At 44.5% G+C, this 25,264-nt stretch overlaps 1 long non-coding RNA gene across 3 annotated transcripts in view; it reads right to left on the bottom strand.

The window, feature by feature from the left end:
* Positions 1–6,138: 6,138 nt before the first annotated feature.
* LOC128105522 (uncharacterized) overlaps positions 6,139–25,264 on the bottom strand; it is a 31,422-nt gene continuing 12,296 nt past the window's right edge. Inside the window, exons 3-7 of one of the 3 annotated variants that reach the window (XR_008216362.1) lie at positions 20,236–20,344; positions 18,242–19,640; positions 17,710–17,820; positions 16,531–16,679; positions 6,139–15,364 (exon numbers count right to left, since the gene is read on the bottom strand). This is a non-coding gene — a long non-coding RNA (uncharacterized LOC128105522). Of the gene's footprint in view, positions 15,365–16,530; positions 16,680–17,709; positions 19,641–20,235; positions 20,345–25,264 lie in introns of all 3 variants that reach the window. The other 2 variants (XR_008216363.1, XR_008216361.1) reach the window with 2 other exon arrangements.

Raw genomic sequence — 25,264 nt, 5'->3', positions numbered from 1 at the left:
CCCCCTCCCCCACCATGTAGCTTCAAGCTACCTGATCTCCATGGTGTCTTAACGCAAACAGCAAGGCCTTTTTCCTTCCATTCTCCTCGCTCCTCCTATGGACTGCAATACTTACAGCTTGCCTGCCCTGGAGTTTTTTAAACTCTATTATAAATAAAATTGTCCTTCAACCTCCATCTGAGCTCACTCTTAAACTATTTTATTAACGAAACTAAAAACCTTAAGAGGCTGTTACAGGGAGACCAACAGAGACGACCACTCACACAGTTTACAGCCAATTGAAAGTCTTTATTCCAGCCAGCTGGGACTACACTCGGGCATTCAAGACCCAAGTGTAGCCCAAAGTGTTTAGGGTAAAGGGCTTTTAAAGGCAGACCCCACATCCTGGTATCTCACTCAGCAGCTCTGTGTGTGTGTGTGTGTGTGTGTGTGTGTGTGTGTGTGTGTGTGTGTGTGTGCAAGGAAGCAATTTAACAGAAGCTAAGATAAGTAGGTTAGCTAGAGGGGATGGTTTGCAGAAGCAGGCAGTTTCAAAGAAGCTATGATAAAGTTAACTGGGGTATCCTCACCTAGGTTGCTAGAATAGTTTGGAAATTTTCTACAGGATCTCCATCAAGGAAATCAGTTCAACCTGACATGACTTCAGCAAGAATACAAGATCTCTGCACTATTTTGCCCTGTCACAAGGGAACCCTAAGCTCCCCAGTATCATCTGGTGACTAAAAAGGACTCCCCCAAATTTCTGATAACACAAAGAATGAGACCCAGTGACCACAGGGAAAGAACATGGGCTGTGAAAGTAATTATGAAGAATCAACTATAGCACTCTATTGGCTAATTATTTAATGAGTTATTTGTATAGACTTTGGAGTTAGGCAGGGAAATTTCCTCAGTCTTATCTGAGCCCTTGTTTCTTATGATAAGACTCTAACATTAAATTCATGATGACTAAGGGAGATGGGTACATGAAGTATGTGGCATCAGCTAAGCAAACAGCCACTCTACAGTGACGGTCGTTTTCTTGTTTTGTTTTATGCAAGTCTATGACTGGGTTCAAATTCCAGCTCCATCACTTTGAGGCTGTGTGATGATGGGCAGATTGCTTAACTTTTCTAGTCTCAATTTCCTTAACTGGAATCATAACACCTAGGTCTACTATGAGGCTGAAATACAGTGATCTCTGGGTCTTAGGCTGGCTTCTAGTGGAACAGGAGCTAGCTCCCAGAAGGGAAGGCAGGACCTGTGGTGGGTCATTAGCTAGTGGTGTAGAATGTAACTTAATCAGTAGCCTTCAAAATGAGCAAAACATGTTGGGAGAAAGTGGGTCAACGTGACCATGGTGCATCACCACCACCCCAGTCCCCGTTTGGAGGGGTAATAGATGATGACTTCTCTGACTCAGTGGAGGGGTCAGGCAAGAGGGATATCAGCCATGTACTGACTCAGCTCACAGTACACACTCAAAAATGACCAGTTGTGGGGTTGGAGAGACAGCTCTCCTTAATAGACCTTCATTCTCTCTTCTCACTCCTTGTCCATTTTTCTCTTTCTGTATGAGACAGGAGACTCAGGAGCCACTGGCTTAGGACAGCTTTGGTGACCACTGATTGTCCAACATTCAAGTCTCCTGAGTTAATTTCACAGGGACCAGAGAGAGACACAGTGGCTGTCAAAAACTCATCGCCAGGCTGGAGTGAGGAGTATTGGCATCCTGGCCCGACCCTTGGGGACCTGCCCTGCGTCTGGACAAATCCTCTTTTAAGGAAAACCCCTCCCTTCTTCCTCTCCCCCTTCTTTCCTTTCTTGCCATGAGGTGTGCATACCTCTGCTTTCCCTGTCTCCCTCCCTTCCTCGTTCTCTCGTTCTCTCGTTCTCTCTCTCTCTCTCTCTCTCTCTCTCTCTCTCTCTCTCTCTCTCGTTCTCTCTCTCTCTCTCTCTCTCTCTCTCTCTCTCTCTCTCTCTCTCTCTCTCTCTCTCTCTCTCAATAAATTTCCACGTGGATGCCCTGCCTGGGGTGTGAGTAACTTTCCAACATGCTACACCACCTGCCACCACATCTGTATGGCATGTCTCCCTCTTCCACTGGCCACCTTGGCCCAACCCGCCCAGGCCTCCTGCACTGTATCATTACAGAGTATGCTGGAATGGCAGCCATTTCTCAATCTATGCAGTTGATCATATTTAGTGCTCTATTTCAACGTGGTGTGTGTGCCACAGTGACTTGGTGGACCTGGGATCAGATTAGCACTTTGACTATGGGGATCGCGCACTCTGTCATGATCCTACACTCTGATATGATGTAACTGTTCAGTCGGAATCTCCAGATCACTGCTGCATGATCCAGAAAGCCCCATCCCCTCTCTCTCTCTCTCTCTCTCTCTCTCTCTCTCTCTCTCTCTCTCTAAACCCCGCCTTCTCAGAGAATCTCCAACAAAGAAAAGGCAACAAAAAGCCCAGTTCCCCATTCCTGGTGACTATTACAACTTTCTCCCCTGTTCCCACCAGCAGCCCAAGTCCCTACCTAAGTATTCCAGCTCTTGATTATACTTGGGCACAAACCAGCTTGTGGAGGACATGTCATCACCCTTCGAAATCTCTGGGACTGGAGAACCCACCCAGGAGTTGATTTGTTCAAATAAACCTGTTCTTACACTTTTTCAATTTGGCTTGATCTGGTTTACTGCGTCAGTGGAGAAACCTATTATCCAGGTACAAAAAAACCTATTAGCGAAGTACCTGATTATTTCAAAATGAGTTTTCAGAGTCAACAGATCTTTCTCCCCATCATTGAGTTCGCTTTTCAGTCCTCCACAAACCACATTTAAAATATTCTTTCTCATAATTACTATAAAAAATAAATGAGCCCAACAACAAAATCACTGCAGGGAAAAAAAAAATCACCTCTGCAGACTTTCTTCACTGTTTATTCAGTTTGGTTTCAGTTTTTGAGACAGGGTCTGACGTAGACTGTAACTGTAATTCTTGCTTGATAATTGTTTTGTTATATGTAATTTTACTATGTGAAAATTAAAACCTTCCTTTAAAAAAAAAAAAAGAAAGAAAGAAAAGAAAAGGGGAAGTGCTGTGGATATCGCTCTGTATAAATAAAATGCTGATTGGCCAGTAGCCAGGCAGGAAGTAGAGGCGGGACAAGGAGAGAGGAGAATTCTGGGAAGTGGAAGGCTGAGACAGAGAAATGCTACCAGCCACCATGATGAGAAGCAGATATTAAGATACTGGTAAGCCACGAGCCACGTGGCAACTTATAGACTAATAGAAATGGGTTAATTTAAGATACAAGAACAGCTAGCAAGAAGCCTGCCACAGCCATACAGTTTGTAAGCAATGTAAGTCTCTATGTGTTTACTTGATTGGGTCTGAGCGGCTGCTGGACTGGTGGGTGAGAGAGATTTTTCCTGACCATAGGCCAGGGAGGACTGGAGAAAACTTCAGCTACAGTAGACCAGGCTTGCTTTGATGTAGCTATGTAGCCAAGGATGACCTCAAACTTCTGATCCTCCTGTCTCCTCCTCCTGAGTGCCAGGATTGCAGGCATATATCATTATATCTGATTTATCCTGTGCTGGAGACTGAACCCAGGTGTGGTGGTTTGAATAAGAATGGCCTCCATAGGCTCATATATTTGAATGCTCAGTCATCCCAGGGAGTGACACTACTTGAGAAGGATTAGGAGGTGTGGCCTTATTGGAGTAGGTGTGGCCTTGTTGGAGGAAGAGGTGTCACTGTGGGTGGACTTTGAGGTTTCAAAAGCCCAAGCTGGTTCTAGTGTAACTCTCTACCTGCTGCCCGTGGATTACTCCAGCACCATGTCTGTCTGCGTTCAGCCATACTCCTTGTCATGATGATAACGGACTAACCCTCTGAAACTTACGTAAGCTCCAATTAAATGCTTTCTTTCATAAGAGTCGCCATGGCCATGGTGTCTCTTCACAACAATAGAACCGTGACGAAGACACCAGAGTTTTATTCTAGGCAAGCACTCTACCAACTGATCCGCATTCCTAACCTTCAGCATGTTTTATAATTAAACCACCTCACCTGCTGCCTCCCCACTTTGCACAGAAATGATGCCAAGTATTCGCCGTAGCAGAAGCAGAGGTGTGAGCACGTGTGAAGACCATGCAGTGTTCGCTGACATGCTTGGATAGCGAGACTTTTTAATAATGTATGAGGCTTCCTGTTTCCGCGCCCCGCTAACCCTTTCCCCTATTGTGGTGTGCCTTTTCTTTCACTTGCCCTTCCCCCCACCAGCTGACCATGGGAAGTCTGTCCCTACTCAGTCTGCGAGTGGAACCCTCGACTGTCTGACTTAGTTTGCCTGGACACAAATCCCTTTACCACCTAATAGCTGGTTTAGGCCAGGAAAAGTGATTGCAATTCTTTATGTCTTGGTTCTGTCAACAATAAAATATGAATAATAACAGTCCTGCCCTCATAAGACTGCCCTGAAGATTAAAGACCTGATCCATGAGAAGGGCCGCAGGCCAGGGACTGAGGAATGGGGTTGCATTATGTTTCTATGGTGACTGTGAGTGTAATTAAAAAGCATACTAAGTTTAAACATATTTACATATTTACACATGCTTAGCAGCATATGTAAACATTCATGCAACTTATTCATCATTCTCAAACAGAGGCAAATATAAAAAAAGTCTCAAACAAATATAGTAACATGATTAATCAGGAAATAATGTGTGCTACGTTTGAAACAGAAAATAGTATTGTGGGTGCTGAGGATGAGACTCAGTTGATAGAGTGCTTGCTTATCATGAAGGTTTGATCACTAGTACAATAAAACACCAGTTTTGGGAGAAGTGACTGTCATTCTAGTACTCAGAAGATGGTGGCAAGAGGATTAGGGGTTCAAGGCCATCCTCGTCTGCATAGCAAACTGCATAGCCTGGGCTACATGATAACCTGGTTCAAAATGTGCACTGTTCCTGAGCAGAGAGAATGTCAATGTGGTCTGGCGGCACACAGAGAGGAAGAAAGGGGCTGAGAAGGAAACGCTGCATGAAAAGCACAGACCGTGCCGAGGCCAGGAGACAAGGCCAGTCTTACTTCAGATGCGAAGAGCTACCTTTGTTGGGCCTTGCAAACATACATGATCTCATTTACATTTTTAAATAATCACTCAGCTGCCATGAAGATAGGCATCAGGGAGATAAATCTGGAAAGTCCTGTAGAAATCCAAACAAAACAAACTGAGCCAGCAGGCACTCCTGTTAGGAAGGGTGGAGACAAGAAGCAGATGGGGCCAGGGCACATCCTAAAGATAAAATCAACAGGATGTGCTGGTGAGCAGCCGCACAGGTAACTGGAGAGAAACACTTAGTGAGGGAAAGGTGTTAAGATGACATCATGCTTTAATACTAGCTTGAGATTCATTTCTGACTTAAAGTACAAATTATCTACCAAAGTCCCAGTTTTTAAATGAACACAGAAAGGGCCAGAACCAAAGGATGGACCGATCATCATGGAGGAACCTGAGAACATCATGACCTGGGATGGTCCTTGGCTTGCAGAGGCTCACACTTTCACGAACCATTTTCACCCCTTTAGGACTAAGTCACATGGCCTGGGGAAAGATAGGCAGCATGAGCTGACCAAAGGAAAGGGCTAGGCCCATGAACTAGTTCCCAGAAGAACTTTGGACACTTTGGAGAACCCAAAAGACCTAGGAAGACTAACAGAACACAGAGACCTGGCATCAGAGAAGACGGTGACCTCAAAATATGCCCAGCTCTCAACACAAGGCTAGAGCATAGGAAACCACAGACATGTGGCCACAGAGGCCATGGAGGAGAACGGGCAGAGGTCCCCAGGTGACAGGTCAACCAACAGATAGGGCGCAGTTAGTTTGAGCCATGTTAGGAGGGGAGGATGATATCAACACCAGAGCCCTGACCAAGGAAGACAATCCGGAAGCCTTTGGGATGTCAGGACTGAACCCAGAGTGAAGCTGCCTGCCTTCCTACCCCAGTAATGGCTTCTGTTGAAAACTGGTCTTAGAAGTTTAAAAAAAAAAAAAAAAAAAAAAAGCATGAACAGTATGTTTTATGGATGGTGCCTTTTGTCCATCTAACTTATAATTATTGCCCCCAACATCACCAAAAATGTTGGTCACAGTGTTTATTGTGGAACAAGCAAAATTATTAAACAAAATACATAGGAAACTTTGTGAGAATCGTTACAGTTCTTAAGCTGGGAGTGTAGCTCGGGGGCAGAACACCAGCACTGGAAAAAGGGAAGGAGGGAGTTGGGGGAGGAAGAGAAAGAATGGAGGGGGTACAGGAAGGGAAGGGGGTAAACAGAGGGAGTAAAAAGAAAGTCATAGTGATACTATACCTGCCTTGATGCATAAAATAGTTACATTAAAATCCACAGTGCACAGACAATATGAAGATACACATTAGAAGGCCAGAAGACCTGTAATCATTAGTGTGTGGAAAAACCAATCTGGCTAAAGAGATAGCTCAGCAGGTAAAGGCACCTGCCACCAAGACTAAGGACCTGAGTTCAGTCCCCAAGACCCATGTGGTAAAAGAAAAGAATCAAGTCTTTGCACGTTGTCCTCTGACCTCCAGACACACAATGTGGCACATATACTTCCTCCCACATATGCATATCCCTCCACACAAAGCACAATAAATAAGTAAATAAATACTTTTAAAAGTAAAAATCAACTGGACAAGCATTAGCTAAAATTCTGGTGAACAAATGATGAGTGAAATTTGGGTTTTGTAGAGTTGATGAACTTGAATGGAAGAGACCAGTAGAGCTTGTCATGCCTGCTCGGCAGGAATTCATGGTGTGTTTATAAAATGTTGACCATAAATCAAACCAAAAAAAAAAAACTAGAAATAACACAAGACACATTGCTGGCTTTGAGCCCAATGTTTTTAAACTATAATTAGGGCTGGGGAGATGGCTCATTTGGTGAGGACCTGAGTTTGATTCCTGGAACCTGGGGCTTGCTCGTCAGACAGTCTGGCCTACGTGGCAAGTTACAAGTCAGTGAGAGACCCTGTTTCAAAAAACAAGACACCTGGAGAATGACACCAGTGATTGACCTCTGGCCTACACACACACACACACACACACACACACACACACACACAGAGAGAGAGAGAGAGAGAGACAGAGACAGAGACAGAGACAGAGACAGAGACACAGAGAGAACTATAATTAAAGAAGAAAAGGAAGTTGGGACTCAGCCTCTTGGTGTAAACCCAGCATCTAGAGTCCCCTAGTTCTTCCTTGCTCTCCCTTTTAGCCATTCCTTATAGCCAATTTCCATCCCTTTGTGACTCTCTGCCACCCACAGATAAGATCTCTACTAGAGACTCACAACCACCACATTTGTCTGGGACTCAGGAATCCCACAGCCACCACACTTGGCTGGGACCCAGAGTGGGCAACAGCAACCAAGGAAGGAAACACGTGCCCAATAAAGGCAAGAACAGATATCTACACCAAGAAATACTTCCAATGTAACTCCAGATGCCCAGACCTCAGCCCCAAACACAAACATAAACAACCAAGACACTATGCCCCCTATCTGGCCACCATGGATTAAACCTGGATATCAACAATAGAAACAGTAGAAAGGAAACTGAACAACTCACTACTGCATGAAAATTGGGTTAAGACAGAAATTCAAACCTTTCTGGAACTGAATGAAAATGAAACACAACATATCTAAAACCATGGGACACCATGAAGAGACAAGTTCACAGCACTAAGTGTGCACCTCAAAAGATTGGAGATATCTTATTTTAGTAACTTAGGCACATACCTAAAAGCTCTAGAAAAACAAGAAGAATAATGCCCCCAAAGTGAAGAAATAATCAAACTCAATGAAATAGAAACAAAATAACACACACACACACACACACACACACACACACACACACACACATCAATGAAACAAAGAATTGGTTCTTTGAGAAAATCAACAAGATTGACAAGCTTCTAGCCAAAGTTAATTCATCAAAATGCAGAGAGGGAAATTCCAAACTGATAAAATTGGAGACTAAAAGAGAGACATTACAACAGACACTGGAGAAATTCAGAGAATTCCAGTCTCATGTGGAATTCTCAGTTCACTCTCAGTAACCCACCTCTCAGGCTCCACTATTACCAATAGACAGGCCATCCAGACAAAGTAACTCTGCCCACTCTCTCTCCAAGGTCTTCCTTTTCTAGTGAACACAACAATGAATGTTCCAGGGGAAATGATAATAAAAAAGAGTATAATGACCCACCTGGAAGTCAGCAGTAGGGATTGTAAGAGCCTTGTGTTCCATTTTAGATGACACAGCCCATGGAACTTCCCCATGGCACACCAAAGGCTACTATGCAGCCTGACATCAAGTAAGCTTGTGATTGTGCCCTGCTTACCATCCCAATCAAGCTAATGAGGGGTTAACAGGCAAAGCCTCCATCTTGCGGAATTCAGCTGTGTCCCTTGCAAAACAATTGTTCCAGATGGACTACACCCTCTCATAGAGGACTGGGAAGGGTTACAAGAACCTCACCTGGGTATCCAGGTGCTCTCTTCTACTTGGTGTATGCAACTCTGCCTTAATTTCACATGGCCTGGGGGAAGGTCTAGAGTACATAGGCTAGGGAAGACTGGAATGGGGACTCTATCTATATGGCTACAGGAAAGCTCTCATTCCTGCTGAGTAAGACTTTCCAGATGCAGCCTTTCGGGAGAGGAGCACCCACATTCCTGTAAGCAATCCCTCAACTATCTTCTATGAAAAAGTCCAATAAACTCACAGGTTCCCTGAAGTGAACTCTGGCAGAATCTTGCCTCCATTTGTCCCTGGGACCTGGGGAGGGCAGCTGAAATTTTAGCTCATTGGGCAAAGCATCTAGAACTCTATAGCCTACAAGTTCAAAGTCAAGTACTTTGAAGGTGTATAATATACATTGTCTCACAAGACTTCTTATCCCCAAAGCAGTTTCATTCACAATATTCTGGAATTGAAAAAAAGTCAAAATACTGGTTCCTTGAAGTTCTGGTGAGGCTTTCTTTCTACTTGGTGTACAATGAGAATGAGAATGATTCTCTCTCTTCCTTCAGAAGAGCTGAGAAATGCCAGAAGTTTGAGCTTTAGAATCTGAGTTCAAACCTCTGGATTCAGTGGTGAAATTGGGCCCAGACCACACAACCAGCTACAGACCGAAACCAAATTAGAACTCTGACCTTCTGTCCTCATCAAAACTTCCTTCACCCTGTGTGGTTAGTCAGGTTTTCTCCCTCATTGGATCCATCCACATATGAGTTCTTGGTGAAGGCACTAAGAGAAAGCTTTGCCTGCATTTTCTTTGTGGTGACAGAAATTAAACTCTGAACCACCAAGCCTGACTTTGAGAGAAGGTCCTGTCACCCTTGATCAGCTGGTAAGGGCTGCAAATCAACGTCTGCTCTGAGAACCGTCCCCTGCACTAACTAACTAACATAAGCTAAGAGGAGTTAGGGGCATTTGTCTGGAAAGTCATTGGGTTCTTTATTTGATGGCTGCTCCTGGCCCTTCAGCTCCCTAAAGTGTGTGGTAAGGACAAGACACAGGATACCTTCCATATAATGACAGTGGTTGGTCTGAAATAGAAAGAACACGAGCTGTACCATCTTGGTGCCGAGCTAATTCTAGCTCCCTGGCTTCTTTTTAAGTTTGCCTAGCCCAACTGGGCAGAGTTGTTCTGTCTACGAAGTTTTAAAAATAGAAATTACAAAACCACAGAGTTGAACCAAAATTGTTCAGATGATGGTAGGAAGTGATTGAGATGCTCTCGGTGCCATTGCCAAGAAGAGGCCTCTCTCAGTGCACAGTGGCAGCTGGGAAGCCACAGGGATGAATGGAGTCGGTCATCAGCATGAGGATAACAATGGGCCCTGTGTGGTGGCTTCGCCTTGGTTATGGGAGTAGCAATAGTTTCCCATCGTTGCTCATCAACAGAGGCTGTGTGTTACAGCCACATGCTGGGGACAGGTGTGATAAAAGTTTCTCACCAGCTTGTCGCCTCTGTCTTCCCTTCCGTCTAGCTTTCAGAACAAGAAGAGCCTCTAACCACTGTTCACAATCCTCAGAACAGCTACCAAGGGCAGCTTAAGATTCCAGCCTGCTATTTCTCTTCAAATCTAGGTTTCAATCTTGGTTAATGTTTGCCCAGAAATATGTAATTGCGGACTTCCTCCTCATAAACCCTTCCAGCACACAGACTACTAGGCTAGCATGCTGTTATTATCTCTCTGCCTGGGGCTAAAGCAGGGTGTGCCCTCCTGGTCGTGGTGTGGAGAGCCCAGCCCCTGCAAGGAGGTCTGCATGGCTGGTGGGAGCCCAGGAAAACGGCCAACTTGCCTGATTCCCAGAATGTCATGATTCTTCTTCAAACAAACAAATCTTAACCAGTTCCTGCCTTGAAAGCCACCATCGCCTGCTTGTGGGAGAGTGCCTCCTTTGCCAAGTTGGTGGCTGTGAGTCAGGAGTGTCTGCTCCCTCTCCCTCACACATCTAGCTCTCTGGGGAAAGGTTTCCTCCATGGTGAGGCTCTCACTGACACCCCAGAATGGGAGTCATACAAATAGTTAGAGCTCACTGCAAACTCTTCCTGCTGTCTGCCCTGCTTTCGCCCACTTACAAGTTTAGATGATTCCCTTCACATTTGCTCTTTTGGCTAAAGGGACTTTCTTACAGACCACCACATTCCTAGTGCTCAGTGGTTATCTCCAGTCTACAGTGAACCTGAAGAATCTCTTCATGTTAAAGTATAATTTCCACATCACATTCTCCTTTTGTAATGTACACTTCTGTGAGTTCTGACGAACGCATACAGGCACATAGCTTTTTATACCACAATCTTTGAGCCAATTTTGAAGCAAGTGTTAATTAAATTCTGGCCAGGAAGATGGACTCTGGCCAGGTCCACTTGTGGGTTCCCAGGAAATGGCCATGAGTTACATTTTGCAAGGGCTTAAAAAGGCAGACCCACACGGCCACCGTATTTCCCATCAGGCCCAATCAGGGGCAAGCATACATCCTGATGTATTTCCTGCCTACGTACCTCCTGCCTACATCTGAACAAGCATATCTGGTGCAAACAAACTTGTTTAGGGGAGCAAAAGCATGTGACTTGTATTTCCCAAGAACCACAGCCCCCAACATTCCAGGAAGTTATCTGTCCTTGGGCAAGTGGGGCTTACAGGTTAGTTTTGGCTCTTATAAGACATCACCCCACATTCAAGATAGAGAATGGTCCCATCTCCAAAGTGATGAACCCACTCCCCTGGAGTCAACCCCTCCCCTCCCCTCACCACAACATTGGGCAACAACTGTTTTCTGTTCCCACAGCTCTTTCTGCATTCATGGATTGATGCAATACAGCCTTTGGAGGACAGCTTCTTTCACTTAACACGGTATGTTTGAGACCCCTTCATGCTCTTTCCATAACAGCATTTACTCTTCACAGTTGGGCTCCATGCACTTTGTATCTGCTCCTTTATATTTGGATTATTTCCAGTTTGGGGCAACACTGAAGAACCAGCTCTAAATCCTCACATCTGCTTTACTGAGAAAGCAAATTTGATATTATCAGTCATTGGAAAAGATGTATGTCTCTACAAAGACCAAGCTGAGCAGTAAGCTGCTGTCAGTACACTCCTCCTCCTGACTCACACTGAACTCAGCCCAGGGAAAAAGTACACTGAGGGTGAGGCAGTTGATCTTTGTGCATGGACACACGTGTGGGATTCTTAGCTCAGGGCTGCAAACCTAGCTTGCCGAAAAGGACCTGCAGCTGGGATCAAGCATCCTCTGTGTATTCCTATGAAGGCAGAGGAGAACATTTTATCACTGTGTCTACCAAGGTATGTTCTGACATTGAATGAATGCCTGCTTGGATGAAAGAACCCAAATATGCCATAAAGTACCACATTTCTTTCTCAGGGGCTAGTAAGATGGCTCCCTTGGTAAAGTGTTTGCTACATTAGTATGAGGACCTGAATCCCATCCTCAGAACCCAGGTAAAGAGCCACAGATGCCGGCATGGGTTTTTAACCCCATTACCAGAGAGGTGGAAACATGAGGAACATGCTGGTCAGTCAGCCTAGTCCAACTAGGTTCAGTAGGAGACCTTGTCTCAAAAAAGGCAGGTGGGTGGCTCCTGAGGAAGAGCACCCAGGGTTGACCTCTGGCCTCCATACACACATGCACCCTCCTCCCCACCCCAAAGGTGCACATACACATGCACACATGCACACACATAAAATGAATCGTTAAGCATTGAATTAAAAACTAATTTTAAAATGCAATTATTTCTCAGGCATATTTGCTCTCAACTTATCCATAAGCATGTGTGGCTTGGAATGTATTATGTTTGTCGGGTTGCATTTTGTGGATTTCACAGATATAGGTGCCATACTCAAAGGGAATTTCTTCCAGTAAAAGCAACAAGAAAATAACATAAAATACTAACAACATTACAAAACAGTGTTGACTACTAGGTGGAAGTCAAAGGCAGAAAAAGAATGGGCAAGGGATGGGATGAGACTCTCCACACAGACTGACTGCTGTTTGTTGAATATTTCTCTATTAACAACTCAAAAGTAGAGTGATGAGAAGAGGAACTAGAAACTGGCCAGGCAAGGCAAGGACCCCCAAAGCAGCAGTTCTGAGAATGTCCTTGCTAGAGGCAGGAATGGCAAGAATGCCTACTTCTTTGTGAGTTCCTAATGAGTGCCCCTGACTGGAGGCTGATCATGAGTACTTGCTAAAACTGAAGGGAGGCACCTGAATGCCTCTAGTTGGGCCACCTGGATTGACCAGCTCATCCCCTTCCCCATGCCTCACCCCAGTTTCGACTAGAAGTCCTTTAAAAGGACCTCAGACTAATCTGACCTGAGGACCAGCTCTCGAGGTACCAGAAGGCATCATACAAGCTTCCAGGGGAGGAAAGCAAACAATAGTCCCACCCAGCTATGACACGATCTGAATCACAACCAACCAACTTGACACAATAACTGTACGGGTGCAGTAGTGGCAGGCATACCTTGGCTGTAACCAACAGCTCTCTAATTAGACCTGAGAACTGCTGAACAAGAGGGAAATCATGCCTGGTACTAGAAACCTAGCAGAAACTACAACCACCACTTTCCTAAACCAGCATAATCCATAACTGCACTTCAAATATTTATCCCTGTGCCCACAGCTAGGTGTGGTTTTAACCCCTCATCAAACAAACTTCTCTTTGTGCATAGACCATTACAGAAAACCACAACTCATCAAAATGCAGTGAACAAGAGATTGTGTGGTGTCCAGTCCCAAATGACACATCCACAACACAACTCCTGCACCTAAGGCTCAGGTTCATTGTAGAAAAAGCAGCAGAAAGACTGTAAGAGCCAGAGTAACAGGAAGCTTACTGTATCTCCTAGAAGTGTCAGAAAAGATACACCATGAAGTCTCATCAATATGGCTGCCTAAGCAAGACAAACAACATGGACAGCAACGGACAGGCTGACGTGGAAGAGCAAAAGCTCAAGACTCTTCAGCCCTAAATAAAGAACTACGGGCAATGGAAATTCTGTGAGTGGAAAAATAGTCTGTCCCTGTGAAGAGCCCATGATTGGTTCCTCCAAGGGAGGTCATATACATACAGACAACATTGTAGAAACTGTGCAGGTTGTATTTATACATGTAGGGATATATATATATATATATATATATATATATATATATATATATATATATATATCAACAATTAAAGCAAAAGGGGCCATGAATTTGAGAGAAGCAAGAAGGGGGGAGTGCATGGAAGGGATTTGAGGGGAAAAGGGAAGAGGAGAAATTATATAATCATAGTATATAATTATAATTTCAAAAACTTAATACTAAAAAATTAAAATCCCCACTCTCACCTCTATGGTATCCTACTTCCTTGGACTCCTCCTGTGATATAGAAGCTCTGTTCTCCTTCTTTCTCTCATTCTCTAGCTCCCTCTCTCTCTTCCTCTTAAACTTCCACCTATGAATCCATAAGTTCCTCTCTAAAACTCACCTCTGTGGTCCGTGAATTTCCAAAGTCACAAGACAAGAACCCAAAGGCCACTGACTTTGTATGCTCATTAGCATCTAGCACCCTAACTTCTGAACCAAGTCCACCTATGAGCCGAGAAAGGCTCCACCACTCTCAAAGACACCCTAATATTTCCATATCAATAACATCCATTTTATATCAGTTATAACCATTTTTATGGTAAAGTTCAGATCTAATGATAAAAATCAACTTAAAAATATGTTTTAGCCAGGCCTCATGATACACGCTTATAATCTCAACATTTAAGCAATACAGACTAGAAGTTCACAAGTTCTAGGCCAGCCCAGGATAGCAAGCTACTTTCAAACCAAACCAAACCAAACCATTTTCACTGCTCATTCTGGCAACAGGAAATGCTCAGAAGAATAAATCCAAAGACTGGAGAAGCTTAGGAAAGCTCCTAAAAGCAGGAAGGTGAGTAGATCATCATATTTTCATCCACACACACAGGAAACAGAGATAGGGAACAAGATGCAGCCTGAGGTTATAAACCCTCAAAGCCTGCCCCCTGGGAGTTATTTCCTCTAGGAAGACTCCACCTCCTAAAGGCTCCCCAACCTCCCCAAACAGCAGGGATCAAGTGTTCAGAAATGTGAGACTATTTGAACATTTCTCATTGAAACTATCACACAAGACCTAGTAAAGAGTCTTCTGGCTACTGGGGGCGGGGGCCAACTGGTCCCTTGGTCCTTTCCTGGGCCCCTTGCTTCTCCCTCCTTCATGAGCTGACCTTGAGGCAAGTGGGCGTTTTGCTCTGCCATGTGCTTCACCATGATCTGCTAGCCCAAGATGCAACAGGACCAACTGACCATGGTCTGAAATTTCCAACACTGTGAGCCAAAATTAACTATCCCTTTGTCTCTAATATGTTGTCACAGTGACGAGAAGCTGACTAATGCACTCACAATCATATGGTCGGGTAGTACACATCTTCCTCATTACTTCCAATAACTTATTGAATATGTAGTCAAGGGTTCAAGATCAATTTCTGTTTCTGTTATGGGTTATAGGACACAGGATATGAAGGCACAAATTCAATGGAGTTTTGTATGACCCACACTTTCAAGCTCATCAGAAACTGGCCCATCAGCACATCACCTTTCTTCTTCTTCTTCTTCTTCTTCTTCTTCTTCTTCTTCTTCTTCTTCTTCTTCTTCTTCTTCTTCTTCTTCTTCTTCTTCCTTCCTTCCTTCCTTCCTTCCTCCCTTCCTTCCTTCCTTCCTTGCTGTGGGATGTTCTGTATGGCAAATGTGTTGCTAATTAGTCAATAAATAAAACACTGATTGGCCATTGGCTAGGCAGGAAGTGTAGGCGGGACAAGGAGGAGAATAAAGCTGGGGAGTGGAAGGCTGAGTCAGAGAGACACTGCCAGCCGCCACAATGACAAACAGCATGTGAAGATGCCGGTAAGCCACGAGCCATGTGGCAAGGTATAGATTAATGGAAATGGATTAATTTAAGCTGTAAGAACAGTTAGCAAGAAGCCTGCCATGGCCATACAGTTTGTAACCAATATAAGTCTCTATGTTTACTTGGTCGGGTCTGAGTGGCTGTGGGACTAGCAGGTGAGAGAGATTTGTCCTGACTGTGGGCAGGCAGGAAAACTCAAGCTACACTTCCTTCCTTCCTTCCTTCCCTCCTCCTCCTCCTCCTTTTTTTCTCATTGCACATTGGGTGTCAGGTCCCCTGGAACTGGAATTAAAGACAGTTGTGAGCTGCCATGTGGGTGCTGGGAATTAAACCCAGGTCCTCTGGAAGAGCAGTCAGTGCTTGCTGAGGGATGTCTCTCTGCACACTGTGAATATGTGTTGTTTTGATTGGTTGATAAATAAAGCTGCATTGGCCTATGGAAGGGCAGGATGGAGTCAGACAGGAAAATCCAAGAGAGATAGTGAGAGGAGAAAGGAGAGTGGGAGGGAGATGGAGCAGCATGTAATGGGACGCAGGTAAGGCCACGGAACGTGCAGTGATACATAGATTAATAGTTATGGTTGAGTTAAATTATAAGAGCTAGCTAGTAAGAAGCCTGAGCCACAGGCCATATAATTCACAATTAATATTAAGCCTCTGAATGATTACTTTATAAGCAGCTATGGGACCATAGTGCTGTGGGACTGGAGAAACACAGGACTGCAGGGTGGGTGGGACCAGATAAACTTAGGGCTACAAGTGCTCTTAACCACTGAGCCATCTCTCCAAGCTCCACATCACCTTTCTTCTAACGGGAGTTGTTTGCAGTCTAATTTCTCCCCAGTTGCCTCACCATCACCTAATCTGCATCTGTCTCAAAGCTGGGCAGTACAGCTTTTAGCACATATTTCTAAGTGCTAATACAACCCATGGAAGTCCTTGGCCACCGTTAAGTAACCCGTGTTTCATTAGCATGCTGAAGTATTCCTCCACCTGGGCCATGGAGGCTGGGCTTCTCCACCTGGACGTGGAGCAGCAGAAGACTCGAGTTGTCTTGCATCTACACGAGGGTGTGATGCAGCCGTGCAGAACCATCCTGTTAGACTGGTAGCCACCGGGGGGAGTAGCAATGAACAGTAAGTCTAAAAAAAAAAAAGAATGCAGTGATGCTTGTGTAAAGACAATGCTGCTGGAGCATGCAGGGAAAGCAAAATTTCTTACTGCTGAGGGAAGCCGCCTGGATGCCATCCTTTAAATGTCTGACCAGCAGCATAGCACCCTGGGAATAAGGACTGTGTGGGTGTCTCAGTTAATTCGGCAACTATCTTTGATCCAATAGATCAAAATTAAGAGAAACCCATCTTTCTGAGGAATGGGGGGGGGGGGGGCACATGTGGAGGCCAAAGGCTGTTGCCAAGTGTCTTCTTCAATCACTACCCACACTGTTTTTTGAGACAGCATCTCTCACCGAGCCTGAAGCTCACCAGTTTGGCTGGGGATCCTTTTGTCTCTGCCTCCCCAGTGCTGAGGTGACAGATATGTCCTTCCATACCTGGCCATGCTTGGAAAGCAAGCACTTGAATAGCAGGGTCGTCTCCCTCTCTTTCTGTGAAGACTCTCATTGTAAGACATAAATAAGCAAGTGGAGTGCAGCATGTATTGCTGGGGCCCCCAAATTCTGTTACCTTAATCCTGACTGGACTTCCAGTGCCAGGGCCCTGGCTGAGCCCACTGAACACCATTCAACTACCCAGAACTCCCCAGGAATAAGCAGCCTCCGCCTACAGCTATTGAGTTCACTCACTTCATTGTTCTTTGAGGACTCTGAGATCCCAGGGGACCAAGCTACTATTACCCAGCATGATCATGGCCCAATACACACCACCCACACCTACACCACCACCACCCTGACACCCCAAATTCTTCCTGCCTGTCTCTGTCTCAGTGTCTCTCAGAAACATCCTCCAAGGAAACCAGCTAGAAATCTATCGGAGCTGGTGTCCAGAGTTCAGCAACTTGGGTCTCTGGTACTAACGAGCCTTGTGGCCTCAGACATGTCCCTTGAAGTCTGAGCCTTAGTGTCCTCATCTACACAGTGAAAATGATAATAGCTATGCTGCGACGTTTTGGGAATGTCATTGTATATAAGTCCCAGTACAAGTGGGAACTCACCTCTGGTTCCCACCATTGGTAACAGGCATGGAGGCATCCACGCTGAGTCGGGTGCTGCTCCTGCTGTAACACACGCTGGCATCTCTTGGGATCTTGCCGAAAGTGTAGGTCCTAAAATTCAGAACCCAGCACAGGGCCTGAGATCCTGCTGTCCTAACAAATGCCCACAAACAAACAAGCAAAACCAATCAACAATGCTGTTGGCTGTCAATCATCAGCTGAGCAGCAATGGTGTTCTGAGTCATATGCCAGACAGAAGGACAAATCATTGGTGTACTCACTTGAAGGTTGGCTTTTATGTGGTATGTAACTTCCACACATGCATATGGTGTACACACACACACACACACACACACACACATTTTCAGATGCTTTAGATCACAAGTTGTTCCTTTGCCTGGGTGAATACCTAACTACCCCACACTTCAAGTCTTCTGTTCTGGTACCAAATTCCTCTCTGCTCATCCCTTTCCAATTTACTTCCAAACCTTCTGGTTTAGAGCAGCAGTGTTTCATATCTCACAGTTCCTACCATCACACGGGCAGGGCTCAGCTGGGCGACTCTCATATTCCATGGGCATCATGCAGGTGATTTGTAGTAGTCCACTGGTGTCTGAACTTGTATAAAGGGTTCAGAACAGTTTGCTTCCAGGTCATGCACCTTGGTGGGAATGGCCAGGAGGCTGAACTCAGCAGGAATCACCACCAGGACATTGGTTTCAGATCTGTGTGGGAAGATGGCCTCTGCCCAGCACTCTAAGACATGTACTACAGTGAGCAGAGACTACCAGGTCTGTAGGGAAGACATCATCTTGGAAGTCACATGGTATTATTTATCTTTTCAAAGCAGTAAGAAACAACCCTAGACCAAGAAAAGAGGAAAGATCCAGCCCCTCAATAAATTTGTAACCACATTTAAAACAGTGCCAGCCATGCCTTTGGTCATAATAGCAATTATTCCTGCCACATGAAACACGAGCTCACTCCCAAGACCCCACTCACCAGGCTATGAGTTCAGATTACTCATGAATCAACTTCCTACAGGCAATGGGTGGACATGCTTTAAATCCTGTTTCTGTGAAATCAGTTGAAAGTTGGAGCATTTAGCTGGTAAGTCAAACTGAGAACTGTGTTTTATGGGAAAAAATGGAAAATACACTAGTTAGGAGCTTTTCATTTTAAAGAACTGTTTTCAAAGTACTTCATAAACAAGAAAAGGCAAGGGTATAAGGCTGTGCCCTACGTGAGACGTTAGTTAAGTCCAGCCACCCTGCAGCCACAAGGAGGTCATTTATGTTCCATTTTGGGCAAACTCCTGACCATCTCTATCTCACTCCCAGGAACACTGTTGAGCGTTGGAAGGCAATGACCTGCCCTTCAATGGAAATGCTAGCAAGACTCGTCCAAACACACCTCCAGTCTTCCCTAACCCAGTGCCAGCAAGGAGGGTGTTCTTTACAGTTTTCACACTATTGACAGAAGCATAAGCAGAATGCAGAAGGGTGGGGTTTTACTTTGTCGAAAGTGATAAACGGGCTATGTTAGTTTTTTCAAACTCATTGATTTCCAAATTAATAAATAATCCATCAAGTACAGCTAAGGCAGGGGAGAAAAATGGCAAGTGAGCAGGAACTCACCCTGAGTGAGCTGCTTAGAATGTACTCGTGTGTGTGTGTGTGTGTGTGTGTGTGTGTGTGTGTGTGTGTGTGTGTGTGTGTGTGTGCAGTGCCCCCACTGGCCAGAAGAGGGCATCAGATCCTCTGGAGCCAGAGTTACAGGTGGTTGTAAGTCACTGGGCATGGATACAGATGCTGGGATGACCTCTGGTCCTCTGCAGGAACAGCAAGTGCTCTTACCTTCTGAGTCATCTCCCCAGCCCCATTACAAATTACTTCATCCTTCTTTTTCTCCAAAGTAAAGGTATTAGAAACCTGGATGAAAATAAAGGTGGTTAGGTTTGGGCTAGTTTTAGTGATCAACCTGCAGTGAAACTCTTATCAGATAAGGGAATTTTTATTCCCACAGCTACATAACAAACATGAACATGTGTCAAAAATATCTTTTCATCATTTAACCTTGTAGTTAACATCAGGTCTCTTATTTCTCTTATTAATAGATGTACAAGAAGGACCCGTTGATGAGATATGTCATCCTGTATCACAAGGGTATAAGGTGGAACACTGGAAACTCCAGGCTACAGTTTCCATAAGCTTCTGTCTCCATCTCCACCCAATGTAAAAGTCCATCCTTGGTCCAGACCTCTGAGACAGATTCCTTACCAGTGGCCCCAACTGATCTCATCAGATTAAAACTGAGCTTCTTCCCTGCCCCAGACATGTGCTGCACTGCATTGTTAATCTAACCAATGCTTTAAGTCATCAGTAAAACACAAAACACACACACACACACACACACACACACACACACACACACACACACACACACACACAGCTGTATCGATAATGACAATACACCACACACAGTCCTAGGAACTAAAGCGGTATGACAGGCAGGAGAGCAGCTTACAGATGCTTCTCCAACCAGAAAGATAATGTCGGTCTCCGTCACAGAAAGGGTCTGCATCATTCCTGGCGTAGAATTTGGAAACACTCCCCAGCCTTGGGATGCTCATACCCTGAGCATGTAGACAAAAAAAAAAAAAAAAAAATCCATCAACTGTGACAGCAACTGGCCATCTTTCATATACAATTCTCATCCCCTAAGCACAACCTGCATGGTGCCAAAATAATCCATCATGTTGTTTTATTTGGTATTTTAATGCAAAACAGGTCCCTGGAAAACCTATCCACCAGTTGTCTTTGCCAGGCTTCTGACGGGGAGACTTTCTTGTCGTTCTGTTTGTATTTCTTCTGAAGCCGTGGCTAAGCAAGTCTTGTTTGTTTACACTTCTTTTATCACTATAAAGGCAGAAAAAATGAAAACCTCTTGACGTCATAAAGTGTGAGCAGAGTCTATACAAGCAAAAACAAGGTTAGATCAGATTTTCACTACCTGTTCATCAAAGGGAAGTTGCCATATATTGCCTGAGGCAGTATCATTTCCCAAAGCTTTCATTAGTTCCAAACTTATTTTTTTTACATCTATTTGCTTATTTATTAGAGAGAGTGCACCAGAGTGCACATGTAGAGGTCAGAGGACAACTTTGAGGAGTCATCCTCTCCTTGGGAGCATGTGGCTCCAAGGATGGACCTCAGGTCATCAGACTCATGGCAAGCATCTTTGCTGGCTGAGCTATCTCACAAGCCCAGACTCTAAACATTCTAAAGGATGCTAGTGCTGAATGGAGAGCCCAACTCATGCAATACCAAAGCCTTTCCGTGTGGACCTTAAACAGAGGCTCCATGGGGAAAGGCTATCCTTGGAAGCTTAACAAACCCAAATCCATAGAAGATTGAAATTAGCCATCACCTATTGAGATGGCACAGAAAACCTCAACACGAGAAAACCCAAGGTGTCCACGATGGTTCTATCTCCAAATTGCTGCAGCTGTTTGGGTGATAGGTTTGTCCTTAAGAACTGAGATAACACAAGGCTCAGGACAATTTTGGAACCATTGGAATTCCCTGCGGAGACTATGAGAACATTCTCCTGCGCATCCTTTGCTAACAGTAAATCTTCAACCTTCGGGGATGAAATCACAAGCATGCACAGCCAACAGCATTTGAATGAGGGAGCTAATAAAGCTGTCTTTGGTTTAAAACCAGATGTAGCTATTAATAAGAGAGATTGGAATTCTAGGGAACAGAGTCCAGCTTTAAGACACATTCTCACAGAAAGACAGTGAAGGAATCCTAGTCTCCCTAAAGGCTGTTTACCTTAGAAAAGTCTTTTCGGGGGGGAGGCCAGCTGCGGGGGGGGGGGGCACATTTACTAATTTTTCTTTAAAGCAAGTTTATTACTTTTGAACCCCACCTTGAGTAGAACATGGTATCATTTATATAGCACTTGAGAGGGTGGGCTTTGTGTAGAAGAAGCCATATAGGGAATTTTACAAGATAAAAAAATCACAAAATCATTCACATTTCAATTAAGCAGCTTAAAGAAACTTCCAGGGACAGGCAGCCAGCTCTGTTGTGTTTCACCCTCTCTGGCATGGGGCCAATCACTGCGGGCCTCCCTCTGGGCTTGCTTAAAGGATGGAGTGATTTCATCCACGCAGAGCATTTTGACAATCTAGCACGTAATAAAATCCATATAAGTGTTAGCGGCTATTAATCTTTATTAATATTTCCCTGTTCCTGGGTCTCCAAACTTTTTATGTCTTTCATGTGGTGTTGTTTCTCACTCATCCCACTTATGTCAAATGTAGGTTCATGTCACGGGGTGCACACCCATTTTTTGAGGCGTGGAAAGTCACTAGAAGGCTCTGTGTTTATACAAGACATTCTTATCTAGACAGATGAGCTTTTATGCAAATCAGTTGGTTACCACACAAGGCCTTGACACATGCACTAACTGCAGGATTGCCACACACTTCTGGTTTCAAGAAAGGTCTACCATTCAGCAAATATTTACTGCGCGCTAACCATAGCCAAGGCAACACATTAGGAACTGTGGAAACAGAAAAGGAAAGGGCACAAGCTCTGCAGGAAGTCTGCCAGTTGGACAGAGTGGCATGTGAGGAACAATGTCTGTTAAGGGAGCAAGGGTGGGCAGCCATGGAACCTGCCCTGTGCCTGCCAGCAACATCCTTGGAAGAGGAAGCAGGATGTGGAGAGGGCAGAGAAGCCCCCAAGGACCAGGTCACTGCACCAGCCCTTCCAGTGACGATAGCTTTGAGCCTAAGCTCAAGGGAAGAATAAGATTAAGAATAAACGGAGTGAGAAGGGCATGGGTGAAGGGAAATAGAGGTATCTGATGGGTACTGCAAGATATGTACTGAAGTAGTTGGACAGTGGTGGCACACGCCTTTAATCCCAGCACTTCGGGAGGCAGAGGCAGGCAGATTTCTGTGAGTTTGAGGCTAGCCTGGTCTACAGAGCAAATTCCAGGACAACCAGGGCTACACAGAGAAACCCTGTCTCAAAAAAACAAACAAAAGATAAGCACTGGATAAAGCAGAAGGTGGGTGGACACTTGCCCTTGGGAGAAAAAGTAAACCGGAATGTTTAAGAACTAGGGTCTTAAACACCAGATTAGGGGACTCCTGACATCTGGGGAGATGTCTTGCTCAGATGGGTATGATAAGTAAGCACACTGTTGTAATCCCAGCACTGGGGAGGTGGGACAGGAGGATCTCTGGGGCAGGAGGACCAGCCAGCCTAGCCAACACGGTGAGCTCTAGACCATAGAGTTACCCACTCTCAAAAACAAAAACAGAGACGGTGCCTGAAAAGTGTTCTATCCTGACTTCCGCACATATGCACACACACGCAATGAATCTCAACCTTGCAAGCTGTTCCTTCGCAGTGTTGGAAACAGACTTGGTCCCAAGCATAGTCACCAGTGCTCTACTCCTGAACTACATCCCTAACCCTCCCTTAGAAGTGATATAATTTGAGAATTTTGGTTTTGAAGATTTCAGTTTGTTTTTTTTTTATATATATATCCAAAATGTGTTTCAGTTTTATTTTTAATCCTGTATATATGCCTGTGTTTGTGTGAAGGTTCATACATGTGACTGCAGGTGCTCGTGGGGTCCTGGGGAGGGTCGTTGGATTTCCTAGAGCTAGAACTGCATACACGCGAGCTGCCTGATGTGAGTACTGGGAACTGAACTCGGGTGCTCTGCAAGAACAGTACATGCTCCTAACCACTGAACTACCCTTCCAGCCCCACGAGCAAAGGTTTATAAATAAATAATTAAAAAGTAAATTGATAAATAAAGCAAAACTTTAGCAACCATGGTATTTTATAAAAATCCTGGCAGATTTGGAGCTCTTGCAGCCCCTGTGGCTGAACCATGTGTAGATGTGGTTATCTATAACTCACTTGTGCATGTTTTCAGGAACTCCAGGATCTGTTATCTGTTTATATTGCTTGTGGTTCATGCAATCTCTCAGAGAACTGAGGTAGCAGGCATGAGATTCACACCACACAAATCTGCCTTCTGTTCAGACCTCATGCCCTGGTGTTTCTTCCAAGTGGCTCTAACTGCTCCCAAGTTCTCTTTCTTCCACTCACATAGAGCCATGGAAAAAACTGTTGTTTTATTCTTTCCCAACAGTAAAAAGATTTTACTGTTTTTTTCCTGACTGCATAAATAATTTGTGCTTCTTGTAAAAAATTCAATATACCAACATGTGAGGATGGGAATCCCAGCACCTCTGAGACAAGCCTATTAGTATTTGAAAACTCTCCATTGAGTACTTATTGTGTATGCACACATGTGTCTCTTTTGTAACTTTTATCATGGTATCAGTAATATGCTGATAACATAAATATATTATTTAGTCATTTAAGTTTTCAACTTCCTCTTTAACACAGCCCTGCTCTCCTACATCCAACTGTATATATTATCCAGAATTACATGTTGTTATACTAAGCAAATACACATATAAGCTTTTTGGCTTAAAGATACTACCTAGGAGTAAAGTACTAGACTACCATCCATGAAATCTTAGATTAATGCTCAGTAGATAAAAAAATTAGTATGTATATATTATTATTACCATTATTAGATTTGGATTTATAAAAGGAGTCTCCATTACATGTGCTGTAATCACACTCTGCCCTAAGGCGTGTTCGTGGAGGAAACACCTCCAGGTTCAGTATGTTTAAGTCGTTCTTGTTACTGGTTCACGAAGTAACAGCTAGTGTTTACTGCATGCCTACTGTGTGCAGGCAAGGTGCCAGATACACTTGCTCCCGTACACTGTCTCACTGAGTCCTCACCAAAGCATTAGAAAATTAATTCCACTGCCGTCATTCTATAGGTGAGAAATAGGGTATTCGTTGTGTATACAAGACAAGTGCAGGGGTGAGTTCTGAGGTCTCAGTCAGTGAAGGGCATGTCCTGCAAGCTCACGGTGCCAAGCTCAATCTCCAGAGCCCACAACTAAAAGGCCCGTTGGTGTCAGTGCCAATAATGGGAGAGTACCCCTCAAATTGTCAATTAGGGGTGACCCTGAGACACCCCCCAAGCAATACAGGCTATTGATCAAGCTCTTGGTCGCTCACCAGAACTTGATGATATGACCCCATTGCTGAAGATACCACACTTTGGCCACAAGACATGGAGAAATCAAGTTAGTACTGACAAGGAAGCTTCCTCCCTGTTGACTAGCTCTCATAGTACTGGAAGAAGCTATGTAGAATGCTGGGGGGGGGGGGTGGTCATCAATAGTTTTATTCATCTGTGAGCCCCTCTGAGCTACTATAATAACCAGCATGGCAAGATATGCCCATTGTTGACCCAAGTGTTATGGGGGTAACCAACCACTTTCTGATTGGATTTGAGGTCTGCTCCATAGAAAATCTGTCCCAAAACCCATGGTCGGGAATGGTTCAGTAATTCATAGGTCACAGAGGTGAACCTACTATTATTTTGCTAAATGGGTATAGTATCAAACTGCCCTCTAAATTTATAACTCCG

The sequence above is a fragment of the Peromyscus californicus genome, unplaced genomic scaffold (assembly GCF_007827085.1).
Source record: "Peromyscus californicus insignis strain IS unplaced genomic scaffold, ASM782708v3 Scaffold_9__1_contigs__length_137607984, whole genome shotgun sequence".
NCBI classification, from domain to species: Eukaryota; Metazoa; Chordata; class Mammalia; order Rodentia; family Cricetidae; genus Peromyscus; species Peromyscus californicus.
This window is presented reverse-complemented; position numbering and strand designations above follow the sequence as displayed.